At 43.2% G+C, this 17,120-nt stretch overlaps 1 protein-coding gene across 9 annotated transcripts in view; it reads left to right on the forward strand.

Moving 5' to 3' along the window:
* Dnajc6 (DnaJ heat shock protein family (Hsp40) member C6) overlaps nt 1-17,120 on the forward strand; it is a 164,790-nt gene that overhangs the window by 30,428 nt on the left and 117,242 nt on the right. For 3 of the 9 annotated variants that reach the window (XM_015990955.3, XM_006998022.4, XM_076564572.1), the window contains exon 2: nt 7,714-7,778. The exons of 2 other annotated variants lie outside the window; for them this stretch is intronic. The gene's annotated coding sequence lies outside the window, so the exon portion shown is untranslated. Of the gene's footprint in view, nt 1-7,713; nt 7,802-16,045; nt 16,100-17,120 lie in introns of all 9 variants that reach the window. 4 more of the 9 variants (XM_076564575.1, XM_076564573.1, XM_076564574.1 and 1 more) reach the window with 2 other exon arrangements.

Raw genomic sequence — 17,120 nt, forward strand, 5'->3', positions numbered from 1 at the left:
GTAAAGCAAACTTTATAATTCAGCATAAAAAAAAAGTACATATACCTTCTAAGCATACAGGTTGATGAATTTGTATGTGTGTGTTTCTTATATAACTCGAGTCCAAGCCAAGTAACATCGAGACTCCATTTGAGTCCTCACTGTCTCGCATACGCACAGTCTAACTCCAGCTCTGAGGGATCAGGCTGTAAATTAGTGCCATGGTTTTGAATTTTGTGTGGAGGAAATGCCCCGGTGAGTCCTTTGCTGTTTGTGAGCTCCGTCTGCAGTGTGTGGGACACCTGCTCTCATTCGCACACAGCTCTCCATGAAGTGAATACGTCACTTCACTGTCTTTATTTGGACAGATGCTTCGGCAGTATACCAGTTGGGTCGGCTCTGAGAACGGCTTATGAACATACCCACAGGCGTCTTTGCTCCCATCCGTGAACGTATCTCTGTGGATTAAATACTTAGGAGTCCAATGGCAAGTTCATAGAGTGTGTTAGCTTTTTGTCACTCTGACCCAGTATCTGAGAGAAGCGACCCAAAGGAAACATGGCTGATTTTGGCTCATGGTTCAGAGTCGTTAATCCATATTCTTGGGAAGAAGCAAACACGATGGCTGCTGGAGCGTGTGGCGGAGGTTGCCCACCTCATGTTAGACAGGAAGTAGAAGGGGAGAGAGAAGACCTCTTTGCCTATTTTATTTTCTTTAGTTATTTTCGAGACAGAGTCTTATGTAGCCCAGGCTGGCTTTTATTTTCCTGTAAAGCCATGGATAACCTTCAACTTGTGATCCTTATTCCTCCACCTCCTGGGGGTTGGACTCAGAGGCATGCCTGGATTTATACACTGATGGGTATCAAACTCAGGGCTTTCTCCATGTGAGGAAAGCAATGTATCATTTCATGCACATTCCTGGTTTCTGTGTTTCCCTTCTGTTCTGTCAAGATCCCTACCCACATTTCAGGACATTTCCTCCCCCTTGTTAATACTGTCTGGAAACACTTTACACACACACACACACACACACACACACACACACACAGAGAGAGAGAGAGAGAGAGAGAGAGAGAGAGAGAGAGATGTATCCTTTATTGTTCTCAATTGGATTGAGGCATTTCTCAATCCAATGAAGTTAATAATCCAGATTAACTATTAAACTTGTGAGATGACTCAGCAGGCAGAAGCATTTCCCAGAATGCTTGATGACTTGATTCCACAAAGTGACAAATGAAACTGACTCTTGAAAGTTGTCCTCTGATCTCCATATGTGTGCTCACATGTGTGTGCTCACACATACAAACACAGAATAAATAAAAGTAATAACTATTGCTGGGCGGTGGTGGCGCTCACCTTTAAGCCCAGCACTCAGGAGGCAGAGCCAGGTGGATCTCTGAGTTTGAGGCCAGCCTGGTCTACAGAGGGAGACCCAGGACAGGCACCAAAACTACACAGAGAAACCTGTCTCAAAAAAACCAAAAATAAATAAATAAAAAATAAATAAGTAAAACAAACAAACAAACCCAAAAAACTAAAACCAAACAACCTAGGCCTCCTAGAAAACTCAGCAGGTGGTGCAAGCCTGGCCATCTGAGTGTGATTCTGGAACCCACGTAGGGATAGAAGGAAAGATCCAATTCCACAAAGTTGTTCTTTGACTTGAACTTGTACCTTGTGGCACGTATGTCTGCACATTCATCCTGCCTATACAGACACATACACACACACACACACACACACACACACACACACACACACACACACACACACACAGATGCACACACACTAAAAGAATTAAACCATAACATTTCATCCTTGGCCCCCAAAGGCTCATGCCTATCTCATAATGCAAAGTGTATTCAGTCCATCTCCAAGAGTCTCCATAGTAACATCTCCAACATTGTTTCAAAGTTCAAATCCAAAGGTTCCCAAGACTCGAGGCAAACTCTTAGCTGTGAACTCCTATAAAATAAAAAAGGAAATTGCATATTTTTAATGTCCAGTGGCACAGTATAAACATTCCATCCCAAAGGGGGTAGGTGATGTACAGAAAGAAGGGATGAGGCCCAAGTAAGACCCAAGTGCCTCAGGGCCAGCACAAACCCTGTAGCACCTTGTCTGATATTCCGTATCTGAGCACATCATGTGGTATGTAAGCTCCCAGTGGCTTAGGCTACACCATCCCTATGGCCTTGCTGGCCAGAGCCCACGTGATTTATTTCTTGTGCTGCCTCTGCTTGCTGCTGTGGTTTTTCTTGGCAGGACAAGTTCCTGGCATTGCTAACTTCCTGTATTCTCCATTGTGCCTTTGACTTCATGCTCACAGTTTCACACATTGCCCCCACAGGGGCTGCCTACAGTGGTCTTGATTCTGCCACATGACTTGGCCTCCCAGGTCGTCTTTGAAATCTATGTGGAAGTATTCATAACCCTGTAGTCCTTATATTCTGCATACCTGCAAAAGTAGCATCATGTGGAAGGTACCAAGTTGCGCTGATGTTTGAGGTTTGTGTGCCTGGATTGCAGAGCAGAAAAGTGAATCCTGAAGAAACAATTTTCTAGGTTGGCTTGTGCAAGCAGTGTGGCTCAGAGATGCCCTGTATTCAAAGGAAAGTATTTTACATTCTTGAGATTGTCACAAGTGAGTTCAGGCCAGTTCTTGAGAGCATATAAAGACACAATTCCTCTGATGCAACTGACCTAACTTCTTTTAAACCACCCTAGTTTCTTTAGAAACCATACTTTTCTTAGCTCTGATTTTGTACTGGCTTTTATAACCAAATTGTGAGTTTTTCCAGTCTTTCTACTCTGTATCTTGCTTCCTATTTCTCACTGAAAACTTGGCTAGAAGAAGTCAGCAATAACCATGCCACAGTCTAAATTTTGGATTGATTTGAAATTTCCTCACTCAGATCAATTAATCTCTCACCTTTAAACTCAGCCTCCTGGCAAGATGCAGGTCATGGATAAAATGTAACCAAGTTCTTTGCCAAAATGGAAACAGGAAGGACCTTTAGCCCAATTCCCAATAGAATCCTTATTTTCATCTGAACCCTCACGAGAATGATCTTTATTGCTGTGGCAGTGTTGTGATAAAAATTTCATGATCAAAAGCAAATTAAAGAAGCTTATTTTTGTCTTACAGTTCTAGACGAGGGGTACATAACAATGAGGGAGGCATGGCAGCAGGCAGCCAGATCACATCACAGCCAGAGAGAGTGAGGAGGAAGTGGGCTAGGCCCATAAATCCTCAAAGCCAGCCCCTAGTGACATACTTTCTCCATCAAGGCTACGTGTCCTAAAAGTTCCCTATTCTCCCCAAACAGCACCACCAACTGGGGACCAAGTATTCAAATGCATGAGCCTGTGGGGGGCATTTCTCATTTAAGCGATGACCATTACCCACATTTCTGTTGTGTAGCAGGAATCTTAAAAGTTCTTATTAAGCCAGGCAGTGGTGGTGCACGCCTTTAATCCCAGCACTCCGGATCTCTGTGAGTTCGAGGCCAGCCTGGGCTACCAAGTGAGCTCCAGGAAAGGCGCAAAGCTACATAGAGAAACCCTGTCTCCAAAAACCAAAAAAAAAAAAAAAAAAAAAAAAAAAAAAAAAAGTTCTTATTAATAAAAACAAACTTGGAGCCAGGTATTGGGGTGAATGCTGGAAGATCAGAGAAGCAGAACAAGCCACAGCTACCTCACCTCACCAGTTCCTCAGGTGATCCTGTTTACTCAGACTGGAAGCCTCTGAGTCCTCATCCAGAATGAATCTCACCTGAACCGTTGCTCAAAGCCTAAAAGCTTAATCAGCCAAATGCTTCTAGTTTCTGGTCTTCATGCCTTATATATCTTTCTGCTTTCTGCCACCACTCCCTGGGATTAAAGTCATGTGTCACCATGTCTGGCTGTTTCCAATGTGGCCTTGAACTCACAGAGATCCAGAGGGATTTCTGGCTCTGGAGAGCTAGGATTAAAGGCGTGAGTGTCACCATTTTGTAGCCTCTGTATCTAGTGGCGGTTCTGTTCTTTGACCCCAGATAAGTTTATTAGGGTGCACAATATTTTGGGGAACACAATCCACCACACTGTTGTCATTCCAGTCCTTTGAACTCCCACCTTCATTGCTTATTAACCTCTGCTTATAACAGCCAAGACTTTCTTTAGCCCACTTCCAATTTTTCCAAATTTCTCTTGTAAATGAATGCCACAGTATAGAAACCAATGAGTCAGGTGTAGCCACAGAAATGACCCTACTTCTCAAAGGCTGGTTTTGTGTTTTAGCTATTTTTTTTTTTAACTTTTGCTGTGACCAAATGCTTGTGAGCCTGTATTGACAGTAGGAATTATTGATGTTGGTTCACAGTATCTGAGGTTTCACTTCATGTTCTTAGGCTCCATGGATTTGGGGGCCTGTGATGTGGCAGTTAATGATGGCGACAGGAGCAGGTGCAGAGACTACTCAACTCAGGGCACACATTTAGTAGAAAGAGGGAGAGAGAGAGAGAGATAGACAGATGATAGATGATAGATAATAGAAGATAGATAATACCTGCATTATCTGATTTTTTTCTTTTTTTATTTCTTCTGTGCAGCCCATGTGTGATACCACCCACATTCAGGGTAGGTCATCCCTCCTTAGTCAATCCTTTCTGGAAATATTCTCACAGACTCACCAGACTTGTAATTTTTCTGGTCTTGTATACAGTTCTGAATGCAATCATGTTGGCAATGAGGAATCTCCATCACAGAGGGCAATCCTTCAGCTCACCAGTGGTGGTACCCGGTGCAATGTCAGCTTTGTGAGGATCACCTTGTGTAGCCACATCTTTACCATTTGATGCCAACAGTCTTTAAAATTTTAGCCATCCTATTTGGTATGGAGTTGATCACTGTGGTTATAATTTGAGCTTCCATTATGACTCAGGGGTTAAGCACCTTATCATGATATACTGGCCACTTGGATAGAGTGTTTTGTAAAAGATCTGATTTAATAACTTTTACTATTTTTTTTCCCTTCAAGACAGGGTTTCTCTGTGTAGCCCTGGCTGTCCTAAAATTCACTTTGTAGACCAGGCTGTTCTTCAACTCAGAGATCTACCTGCCTCTGCCTGATGGAATTAAAGGCATATGCCACGATGGCCCAGATTTGCCAAATTTCTTATTGGGCCTTCTTTGTTGTTCTTATTGATTTGTAGATTTGAAAAATTAATTAATTAATTATTAGCATGTATGCATGATATGTGGGGGGGGGCATGCATGCCATATTATATGTGACTTTGAGGAGTTGGTTTTCTCCTTCCACTTGGGGTCCAGGGATTGAACTCAGGTTGCCAGACTTCAGGTTCAAGGGCCTTTACCTGCTGGGCCATCTCACCAGCCTGATGTGCAGATTTTTCTTATTGATTATATATTTTATATATATGTTCTTTGGATAAAAGTATTGTGACTCTTTCTTTCTTTCTTTCTTTCTTTCTTTCTTTCTTTCTTTCTTTCTTTCTTTCTTTCTTTCTTTCTTTCTTTCTTTCTTTCTTTCTTTCTTTCAAGACAGGATTTCTCTGTGTAGCTTTGCGCCTTTCCTGGAACTCACTTGGTAGTCCAGGCTGGCCTCGAAATCACAGAGATCTGCCTGGCTCTGCCTCCCGAGTGCTAGGATTAAAGGCGTGCACCACCACTGCCCAGCTGTGAATATTTCTTTAAAATATGGCTTGTATTTATATTTTTATTCTCTTAAAGGTTTTTTTTTTTAAACAGATTTTCAACTGTGCTAGCCTAAACTTGTGATCCTCCTGCCTCAGCCTCATGAATATTAGTTACAGGAATGTACAATGATATCCAGCTTCCCTATGATGCATTTGATGGAAGCTGTTTTCTTTGGGGCAGGGTTTCTGGGGTTTGACTAAGGTCTCATACTTGCTGTACATGTGTCCTACTGCCGAGCAGCCAACCTCAGATTCACCCCAGTCTTGAATTGTGTCCGCTGGTTTTGCATTTTGAATCCTGCTTTCTGGATTCTGTTTGGCAAACTCCTATTTTCCTCAGTGTCATAAAGATATTATTTTATGCTTTCTTCTCAAAGCTTTGTTTTAGAATATGTTGATTTTTAAAATTTTTAATGAATTTGATCTGTTGAGAATAAACACTTAAGAAAACTTGAATAATAACTTTGCCACACATTAAAAATCATTTTGGTGCCAGTGATTGAACCCAGAGACTCACACGTGTTAAACAAGAGCACTGCTGTTGAGCTACATCTCTATGTCATTTTATTATTTTCTAAAAATTTATAGATATATTTGTTTTATATATATATATATATGTACAACATGACATTTTGAGATATATTTGTATTTATTTATATATTTATAATGTTACAAATATTTGTATATTTGATATATATATTTACATACACATGTGTGTCTGTGTTGTGGAATAGTCAAATCTAGCTAATCAACAAGTGCATTACTTCACATAATTGCCACTTTGTTATGAGAACATAAATTTACTCTTTCTATATTTTTCAAGTATATAATATACTAAGCCATCGCGGTGATGGTGCCATTCAGTCAGCTTCTTTAACTTATCCCTGTAATTACGTCCCTTTGACTAACATTCTCCACCTCCACTCTGCTCCATACCATGCCAGCCCATGGTAATTACCATTTTACTCTGTGTTTGCATCAACTGTTTAAATTCTACACATGTGAGATCATGTGACATTTGTCTTTCTGTGCCTGGCTTTGTTCACTTAACATCCTCAAGGTTCATCTGTGTTCCCAAATGATGGGGTCTCCTCCTTTCATAGCTAAACAGTATTGCATTGTGTATGCATACCTCATTTTCTTCATCACGTTCTATAGTGACAGATACTTTGTTTGATCCAATATCTTAGCTATTGTAGTTAATATTTCCCTAAATATGGGAGTGAAGGTATTCATTTGATATGGATTCCATTTCACTTGAGTGTGGGTTCTCTGGATCATGTAGTTGTTGTATTTTTAATTCTGAGGAACTTCTAAAAGTTTTCAACAATACCTATATTAACTTATATTTCCACCCACAGGGTCTGTGTGTGTTTGTGTGTGTGTGTGTGTGTGTGTGTGTGTGTGTGTGTATGTGTGTGTGTGTGTGTGCATGTATTCTTTCTTTACATCCTTGTCAACATGTGCCCTTTGTGTTGTTTTGGTAGTAGCGATTCTAAGGATGAGGAGGAGCCCACCGTGGTTTTGATTTATGCTGCTGCTGAGAGAGATTGAGCACCTTTGCATATATCTGTTGGTCTTTGTATGTCTTCTTTGGAGAAATGTCTATTTTCAGTTGGTCATTTGTTTTCTAACTCTTTGCTCATTGTGTGTTTTGGTACCCTTGGTGAAAGTCAGGAGGGTCTAAGTGTGTAGATTATGTCTGGGTTCTCTCATCTGTCCTGTTGGTCTCCATGTCAGTCTGGTGTCGGTGTTGTGTGATTTGTCTCTGTGGCTTTGTAGTGTATTTTGAAATTAAGTAGTATCATGTCTCTAGCTTTGCTCTGTTTGCTTACAGTTGCTTTGTCTATTTGGGGTCTTTTGTGATTTCATGTGAATTTCAGGATTATTTTCTCCTTCTGCGGTTAGTGTTACTGGAATTTGAGAGGGATTACACTGAGTTTGTCATTTGCTTTGATTGGTGGACACTTTAACAGCATTCAAGCACAGGATGTATTTCCATTTATTTGTGTCTTCTCCAATTTCTTTTCAGTGTAAAGATCTTTCATCTCTGTGATGGTGTCAACTTGACTGGAGTGAGGATTACCCGGAGATCTGGTAAAGAAAGCATTGTTTGTGGGGTATGTCTGTGTCCTGAGGAGCCTGGCATTTGAGTCACTGTCTAAGTAAAGGAGCTCTGCCCTCAATGTAGGCAGCTGCCATCCCTCCAGCCAAGGGCAATCGGACAATACAAAATGACTGGAGGATTTTAGGTCTTTGTCTCTTGGATCCAGGGTTCACAGCTCTTCCCTCCTGGGCATCAGCACTCCAAGTTTAGACTTCAGGACTCAGACCAGAAGCATTCTCCTGCCCTCGGGGCTTTGGTCTCCATTGTACCATTGCTTCCCTTGTTCTGAGGTCTTAGTGCTTGGACTGAGCCACAGCACGGTCCTCACAAGGCATCTGATAACTTCCTCAAGTAGATCTTGAGTCACTTGACTTGTTCAGTCAAGTCAAAAGAGCTGAGAATAAATTAAGAATAAAGTTCAGTGACGGTGCTGTATATATGAATAAAACTGAGCCATAATGGGTTTGTTGGCCTCGCTAGGTACAAGAGAAGGCGAGGAAGGGATCTGAGATGTATTGAGTGCCCATTAAAGGTCAGTTGCTCTGCTGGATAATGTAAACATCTTTAGAAGTGATTTTGGGAGAGAAGTATACGTTTAATCAGCTTTGGGTGATTTAACTAACGTAGTTACTGTGTGGTAGAGTTAGGATTTGAACCCAGATCTGTATTGCTGCTTCCCCACTCCCCTCCACTCCCTTTCCACCGACTTCCCTTCTCTTTTTCTGCGGTTTCCAGCTATCTTATCATCCCTTCTGTGGATTTCTGATGCTCTTCCTTGCTTTCTATGGGACAGAATCTATCTTTTCTTTCTCTCTTTGAGACAGGATTTCCACTATGTAGTCTTGGCTGGCCTGGAACTCACTCTGTAGACCAGGCTGGCCTTGAACTCACACAGATCCTGCTGCCTCTGCCTTCTGAGTGCTGGGACTAAAGGCGTGTGCCCCCAGTCCTTACTGGGCCATAGGGAGGCAGCTTCCAGCCCACTTTCTTACCTTAAAGTATTACACTTTTTATCGTATCAGTCCGGAAGGATGTTCACATGTCACTTAGGTTTTGGGCCACACTCAGCTGTTCTCACGCCTGGGGTGTCAGTTGAGATGCTGGGATCAGCTTCTCCAAGAGGCTCCCACCTTACAGCTGGCTAGCTTGGACTCATGCATTTGGGGGAGAAGAGGAGCCAAGGAAGCCAGAGGAAGCCCATGGAGGTCTGGGGCCTCGGCACACGGCCAGAACACTTGTGGTGTCTTAGCCCAAGCTGCTCTACCAAAGTATCCCAGGCTGGGTGGTACAAACAACAGCTGTTTATGTCTCATAGTTTTAGCTGCATGGAGGTCAAGGTCAAGATGCTGGCTGACTTAACGCCTGGTACAGACCTTTTTGTGGCTCTAGGGAAGCTACCTTCTCTCTATGTCCTTCACATGATGGAAAGCTCTGATCTCTTTTCTCTTTTACAGTTACTAATCCTTTCACAAGGCTCCTGCCCTCATGACCTTAGCATTACAAAATACTATTTTAAAAATTGACTTATGTTGAACTACAATTTCATACACACTTAGAATGTATTCTGATTATTCTATCTCCACAGCCTCTCTTATCTCTTTCCCGTTCTCATCAACTCCTCCTCCTCCTCCCTTCCAGTCCCCTTCCTGGAGTCTTGACTTTTGGTTTTTGTCTCGTGGTCCATTTAGAGGTCATCCGTGTGACCATTGGATTGACACTATCCATTTAGAGGTCATTTGTGTGGCCATTGGATTGACACTATCCATTGGACCTTGGTGGGTTAATCAGAGGGCACAACCCTGAAGGAAATGGATCTCCCTCTTCCTGAATCTCACAGGTAGCGAGCAGTAGAGCAGCGAGCGGTAGAGTCCCCTGAGTCCTCCCCCACCCCTGGGTGATTGTTAACTGGACGGTTCTGCTGGCTCAACCAATGCAGGCCCCTACAGCCTGTGAGTACAGATGGCAGTGGCTGATCTGAAGCGCCTCTCCCTATCTTCTGGCTCTTACGTCCTTTCTGCCCCCTCTGCCGGAACTTTTCCTCCAGCCTTAGGGATGGTATAAATGTCTTGCTAGGGCTGAGCATTCATCCTACATGACCTCATCTTAACTCAATTACTCCCTGAAGGTCCCCATCTCCAATATCTACATATTAGGGGCTCAGGGCTTCAACCTAGGCCCTTTGAGAGGTCCAGGGATAATGAGTCAAGGCAAACTCCGTTTCTGTTACTAAACTGTTTGCTCTCCTACTACAGCACACATCACTTCTGAGATCTCAAAATGCCTGGTCATTTCTTCTCATCAGTTAGCAAGCAATCAGTTCTGTAGCAGAATTCAATTCAATTCTGCCTTTGCCTACTTATGGGCAGCATCAAGTCTCAGATGTTAAGGGCTCAGTTGCACAGGACTATTAGGCATCAGTCTGGAGTCCAGGCTTCAAGGCTTCTGACCAGCTGGCTGCAAGCAGCTCCCTACAACTCCCTGGTTTGGCTTAGTTAGTTTGCTAGGGTGGCTCACAGAACCCAGGGAAACCCATTTGTTAGTTTATTGTAAGGCCACAAATAAGGTCCAGGATGAAGACACACATGGAACTATGTGTCAGGGCCATGGCTGCTCCTGGGATGTGGATCAGTTCCCTTTCTTCAGTCCCCACAGGTGTCGGCTACCCAGAAGCTCTCTGAACCCTTCCACTGGGTTTTCATGGGGACTCTATTGCATAGGCATGACTGAAGCATAGGTAACTGTACCAGTCAGTGTGACCAGACAGAAAAAGGTGGTCGGCGTCTGATGCTCAGAGACGCCAGCACGCCCTGTCTGTTCAGATTCTTCGTGGCCTCTTTGTATAGTGTGCCTTTCTTTCTGGTATAGGGCAGGAAGCCATGTGGAATGAAGGTCTTAGGATCTATTATTAGACAAGGTAGAACAAGAGTGTCTTTCTGGTAAGATGTAAGACAGGAAAAGCAGGAGAAGGTTATAATACAATTATGGTTTTAGTAATCTGACGTGGGGAAGAAAAATCTTAATTATTACAATGTGCCTTGAGGAGAAAAAGGAGCAGAGCAAAGGAAAACAGAAGGCCAGAGAGAGGTCTTGCTCTGAAGCATAAGTTGTCCCAGCATCAGAACAAAGACACTTTCTATCCTCTGTGGTTCTAAACCTGCTTCTGAAAGTAAAGACCAAATACTTCAACAAAAGGTGTACTTACTGGTCCAGCCACTTTGGAGCTAGTAAGAGCCATGGAAACTGTGTGCATGTGCATGTGCATGTGTGTGCGTGCGTGCGTGCATGCGTGCGTGCGTGCCTGTGTGCCTGTGTGTGTGTGTGTGTGTGTGTGTGTGTGTGTGTGTACATGTATAGCATATATATGCATGCACACATACATTTGGTTTTGTGAACACAGAGGGTACCTTACAGGCTAGAGAACATGATGGAGGGAAGGCATATGTTAGTGACAGAAATTAATTCCACTTGTGAATACACACTCACAGAGAAGTATGCATTTGGAGATTATTTTCATTAAAGGCTCTCTGTGATCTGAGAGGAAACAGAGTCCTTAAGTCCATGGGCTGCTCTGTATGGGTGAGGCCTTTGCGCATGCGTTTCTTTGATGTGGCTGTACTTCAGGATTATGTGGAGCCTGGGTCTTCCTCTGCAGACTGCAGAGTGAGGTGCAGAGCTTCAGAAGCAGAGGCCAGAGGCCAAGGTTGGAGTCTGCGCTGTGCACTGATTAGTTGTTGTTGGAAAAAAATGTTTACCTCTTTGAGTTTTAGTTTTTTCCTTTGTAACTACAAAAAGCTTGTCGTCTCAGGTTGCTAGGGAGATGGAAACATTTTGTAGCTGTGCTTGCGGGGTCACACAGTAGCCACTCTAAGAGGCTAGTGCAAAATGAGATAGACTGTAAATGTAAAATGTAAAGCCTATCAAGTATGTAGTAGGAAGACAATCTTACCGGCTCCTCATTGAAGTGGCAATACTTTGTGTCTACTGAGATAAGTGAGAGGCACTACAAAACTGAATCCATTTGCTTCACTTTAGTTTTTAATGTGGCCACTAGACATTTGAAAGTTCCAGTTTCTGCTGCTGTGATAAGCACTGACCAAAAACAACTCAGGGAGGGAAGGCTTTAGTTGTCTTATGACTCCCAGGTCACACTCTACCACCGAGGGAAGTCAGGGCCGGAGCTCATAGCAGAATCTAGAGGCAGGGACTGAAGCAGGCACCATGGAGGGATGCTGCTTATTGGCTGATCCACCTAGCTTGCTCAGCCTGCTTTCTTAAACACTCCAGGACTATCTGCCTAGGGGTGACGCTGCCCACAGTAGATGGGGCCTTCTTACGTCAACCATTAACCAAGAAAACACCCCCATTGACTTGCCTACAGGCCAGTGTGACAGAGACACTGTCTCCTCTGAGATTCCTTCTTCTCAGATGACCCTAGCCTCTGTCAAGTTGACAAAAGACTAAACAGTACATAATTATTGCTTATTGGTGGCTTGCATCCCATTTCTTTAGACCAGTGCTAGGCTTTGTGACCATGAAGTATTGCCTAAATGTTAGTTGTAGCCTGGACATGTATAAAAGATGTTGCTGTGTAGGTTGGGATTCCATTTTCATCTAAGGTTTATTTATTAATAGTCACTAAAATTTTAATGTAAGCTTGTATGTAGACATCTTAGTTTTTCCTCCTGATGTATAATAGTGAAGAAATAATTCATTTATATGAACAAACTTGAGTGTACTGGGTCACAATGATGTGAGCACTGTGTCCTGTAGTAGGTAGAATTCTTTTGGCTGTACACCACAGATATAGTGCAAATCGGTTTAATTAAAAAAGAAAACTGGGTGTTTTATAAGTATGGAAAGGCAATGGGTTTCGGGAATTACTGCACTTGGAATGCTGTCTTCTTAGCTCTCTCTTTCTCTACAACTTACTTCTTTTTAGTTGGTGACATTTTCTACTCAGATCTCCTGTCCTGATGCATCAGCAACACAGATCCTAGGCCTGATGTCTGTAATCTCTGCTCTACAGCAGGACTCATTCTGACTTACTCTCTAGTTTTTAGAATACCCTGTTGATCCAGCTTCATTTTAGATATTATTCTGGGTAGGACTGGGGCAGTTCCAACTCCAGTCACAGAAGAGGGGAATTTTCCAGAAAGAGTGCTTCTTTTGATTGGTTAAAGAAAATATGTACTGTGTCTACTGTTTTAGATATGACTTGTCTCCCAAAGGTTTGTGTGCTCAAAGATTGGTCCCCAGTATTGCACTGTGAGAGCAGTGGACCCTTTAAGAGGTGGGCTTAGTGTAGAGAAACTCAGTCATGAGGGCTCCAAGTTCTTGAGTGGATTAATGTTGCTTCATGTTAGTGGCTCATGGGTGTGGACTGATCCTGGGCCTGGTGGTATCAGTCTATAATTATAGTTACTGAGGAAGCTTAGGCAAGAAGATCCCGAGTTCAAGGCCCGTGCTAGTGTGATTTCAAAGCTAGCCTGGGTAACTTAGCAAGATCCTTTCTCAAAATAAAAAAATAAAAAAATAAAAAGATGGCTAGGGATACAGTCTCGTGATAGAGCACCTGCTTAGCTTATAGTATATGCAAGGCCCTGGGTTTAATTCCCATAGCACAAAAAGTAGGTTTACTCCTGTGAAAAGTGGGCTGTTATCAAGAGTAGGCCTTGACTTTCTTGGTTCCTTGTCAAGCTAATGTGCCCTTCTGTGTTCCGGTTCTCTTAACACTTTTCTCCCATGTTGTAATGTAGCAGGGAGCCTTCGCCAACTGTACCATGCTGTTTGGTCCTTCTGGTTACCAGAATTGTGAGCCTTAGAAACCTCTTTAAAAGGACCTCAACTCACATCCTTTGTTATAGCCATGTTAAACAGGCAAGGACCACAGTGGTAATGAATACGTACAGCCAATGAGTACACTGAAAAGCTTCATTTGGAAAAAGAGCAAATTATGGCTTAAAGAAGTCCTATATTTTGCCCAATTTCAAACTCCCAGGCTAGATGCTCAAGTCTCTTTAAAACCCACATTTAAAACAAATATACCAAGAGAATCCTAGTAAATTGGGTTGTGCAGACTTGAATTTTATGGTGTTAGCTCTTGGCCACCCCTATTAGATCACTTCCCATTGAACCTGATGGTGGGGATTGCAGATGGAAGAAGTGGCCCCTAATAACACCAGGGGAGTTCTTCTGGAGCTGGGCATTGGTACCACTGTGCCCTGAAGCCTTGTAGCAAAGCCTGAAAGGAAACGGGAAAGAGTGCATACCAGTTATTGTCTTTCAACTACTGAGCTTCAGATGTTGCTAGTACTACATATGTGTATGTATGTATGTATGTATGTATGTATGTATGTATGTATGTATGTATGTATGTGTATATGAACTTACTTCCCACCATTACATGGTTCTCTGTGGTCCGCAGCTCATGGGCATGATGATTGTAGGAACAGAGGTGAACATTATATTCTGTCATTCACATATGGTCTAAAGGGATATTCTTTTAGAGTGATGGTTCATACGTCACTCAAAAAGGGGAGTCTGGAGGACGTGAAGCTAGTCCAAAATAAAAAGAAAGTTCAAGCTGATATGACTTGAAAGACAAAAACAAAACAAAACAAAACAAAACAAAACTGTTTTCTTCAATCCCAGAGAAATGCCATACAAGATGGCAGCATGTGGCAGCTTTGTTGGGTGAATCCATTTTTAAAATGCTGAGAGTCTGACCTGAACTTGTCAGGGAAGCATCCCTCTGTATACAGCTCCATGGTCTTCACCAGTACTGTCTGGGAAGCAGCAAACCAGAGCCTTTCCTAGAGATGCCTCACCAACTTCCCAGGGAAGTTGTTCACTTACTCTCTAGGTCTCTGTCAGACATGGAGTACTAACATGGCCCTTCCGTCATGGAGTAAGCCATCTGGAGTGGGAAGACACACGTGTATACGGACAGTTGCAGTATTGCATGTTGTGATATGTTAGGAGATGTACAGTGTTCTATGGGACCTCATGGAATTCTATCTACCCTAGTTCTGAGGACTTAAGGATTCCCTGGGGAAGTGCTGTCCACAGAGAGACTTGACGAGCAGGCTGGGCTTGGATAGGTAGGGGAAATCCAGGGATGCCAAATGTCTGGACTTCAAGACTGAGGTAGGGATACTTGCAAGGTGACTTAGTGGGTGAAGGCACTTTGCTGGGCCAAGCTTGCTGGCTGATCTGGTAGAAGGAAAGAAACAATTCCCTCAAGTTGTACTCTGACCTCCACATGCCTGCTGTAGTACACACACACACACACACACACACACACACACGCAATAAAATATAATAATAATTATTAAAAAAAGACAGCAGTGAGGTGAAACAGGAAGTTGAGTTCTGAGGGGAAACAGCAGGTGAAGTGTACATTGTGTTGAATACCTAGCTCAGAGGTTCTCAGCCTTCCTAATGCTGTGGCCCTTTAATACAGTTCCTCATGGTGTGGTGACTCCCATCCCCCATAAAATTAATTTCATTGCTACTTCATAACTGTAGTTTTGATGCTGTTATGAATTATAATGTAAATATCTGTGTTTTCCCGAGGTCTTAGGTGTCCTCTGTGAAAGGGTTGCTGGACCCCCAAAGGGGTTGCAACCCCATAGGTGAAGAACTGCTAACCTAGAGGGCTGAGTCCTTGTCTTTTTTAGAGTTTTTATTGCTGTGATGAAACCATCACACCATGTCCAAAAGCAACTTGAAGAGTGCCTTAGTTACTGTTCTATTGCTGTGAAGAGATGCCAAGGCCAGGCAACTTATAAAAGAAAGCACTTTATTGGGGGCTTGCTTACAGTTCCAGAGGATTAATCCATGATCACCATGGCGGGGAGCGTGGTAGCAGGTGGGCAGGAATAGTGCTGGAGCAGTAGCTGAGAGCTTACATCCTGATTCTCAGGCATCAGGCAGAGAGAGAGAGAGAGAGAGAGAGAGAGAGAGAGAGAGAGAGAGAGAGAGAGAGAGAGAGAGAGAGAGATAGATATATATTTGAGCCTGGTGTGGGCTTTTGAAATTTCAAAGCCCAACCCCAGTGACACACCTCCTCCAACAAGGCCACACCTCTTAATCCTTCCTACCAACTGGGTTGAGCATTCAAATATACTGAGCCTATGGGGGCCATTATCATTCAAATCACCACAGGGAGTAAAGGGTTTGTTTCATCTTGGAGGAGTGTTGCTTACTGGCTTGTTCCCTCTGGCTTGCTCAGTTTGTTTTTTTTTATACCATCTAGGACCATCTGCCCAGGGGTAGCACCACCCACAGGATCCATTAATACCTAGATCAGGTAATCAAGTAGTTTACTGTGATATCACCTGCATTTCACATTTGATTAAGGTTGCTTTTGTTCTTCAATATAATTTGTGCTGGGGCTGTCTTTCTGTGTGCTGTGAATGTGTTGCTTTGATTGATTGGTAAATAAAATGCTGATTGGCCAGTAGCCAGGTAGGAAGTATAAGCAGGACAAAGAGAGAGGAGAATTCTGGGCACAGGAAGGCTGACACAGGAGTTGCTAGTCAGACACAGAGGAAGCAAGATGAGCTAGGTTCTCCCACACCAATCATCAATCAAGAAAATGCCCTGCAGACTTGTCCACAGGCCGGTTATATGGAGGCATTTTCTCAGTTAAGATTCCTTCTTTTCAAATGGCCCTAGCTTGTGTCAAGTTGACACAGAAAGCAGCCAGCACAGTCCTATAATTGGGTTTGCCTTTCAGATGTGAATCAATTTGCTCCCTCTTCTGATTCGTTTTTTTCTTACCTCTAAATTGAAAAGGATCTCCTGCCCTCTACAGTTCCTTCCTACTTTAACATTCTGTCCATTTCTCTGGCTGCAGAAACCTTAATCCCATGCTAGTTTCCAGACCTCCTGGTCAGCAAGGCCCAGATTATAATCAGGGTTGGGAGAGGTACACGTGGTGTGGACAGGGGTGGGCAGGGACAAGAAGCTAAATGGATCCTTATCTTTCCCACTGTAAGTTAGCCAATGGGGAGGTAGCAGGTTTCTTCATGGGTCACCTGACAAGGAGCCAGTGGGTAGCTTTAGCCTCTCAACAAGCGGGTGGGGTACATCTTGCTCTGCTTCTGGCATGGGTGAAATTTAATAGCATCCCCCCACCTGCTAGAAAAATTTAAAGTACTACATATCGAAGTATTTAATGATAAATAATATGAAGCCTGAAATGCACTTTAATACACTGAGGAGGGCTGGGGTGGGGTACAGCTTAGTGGCTTAGCATGCACGAGGCTCTGGATTGGTCCCCAGCCTTGCAAGGGGAAAGACTGAGTACATGAATGAATGAGTGAGTG

This window comes from Peromyscus maniculatus, chromosome 2 (genome assembly GCF_049852395.1).
Source record: "Peromyscus maniculatus bairdii isolate BWxNUB_F1_BW_parent chromosome 2, HU_Pman_BW_mat_3.1, whole genome shotgun sequence".
Lineage (NCBI taxonomy): Eukaryota > Metazoa > Chordata > Mammalia > Rodentia > Cricetidae > Peromyscus > Peromyscus maniculatus.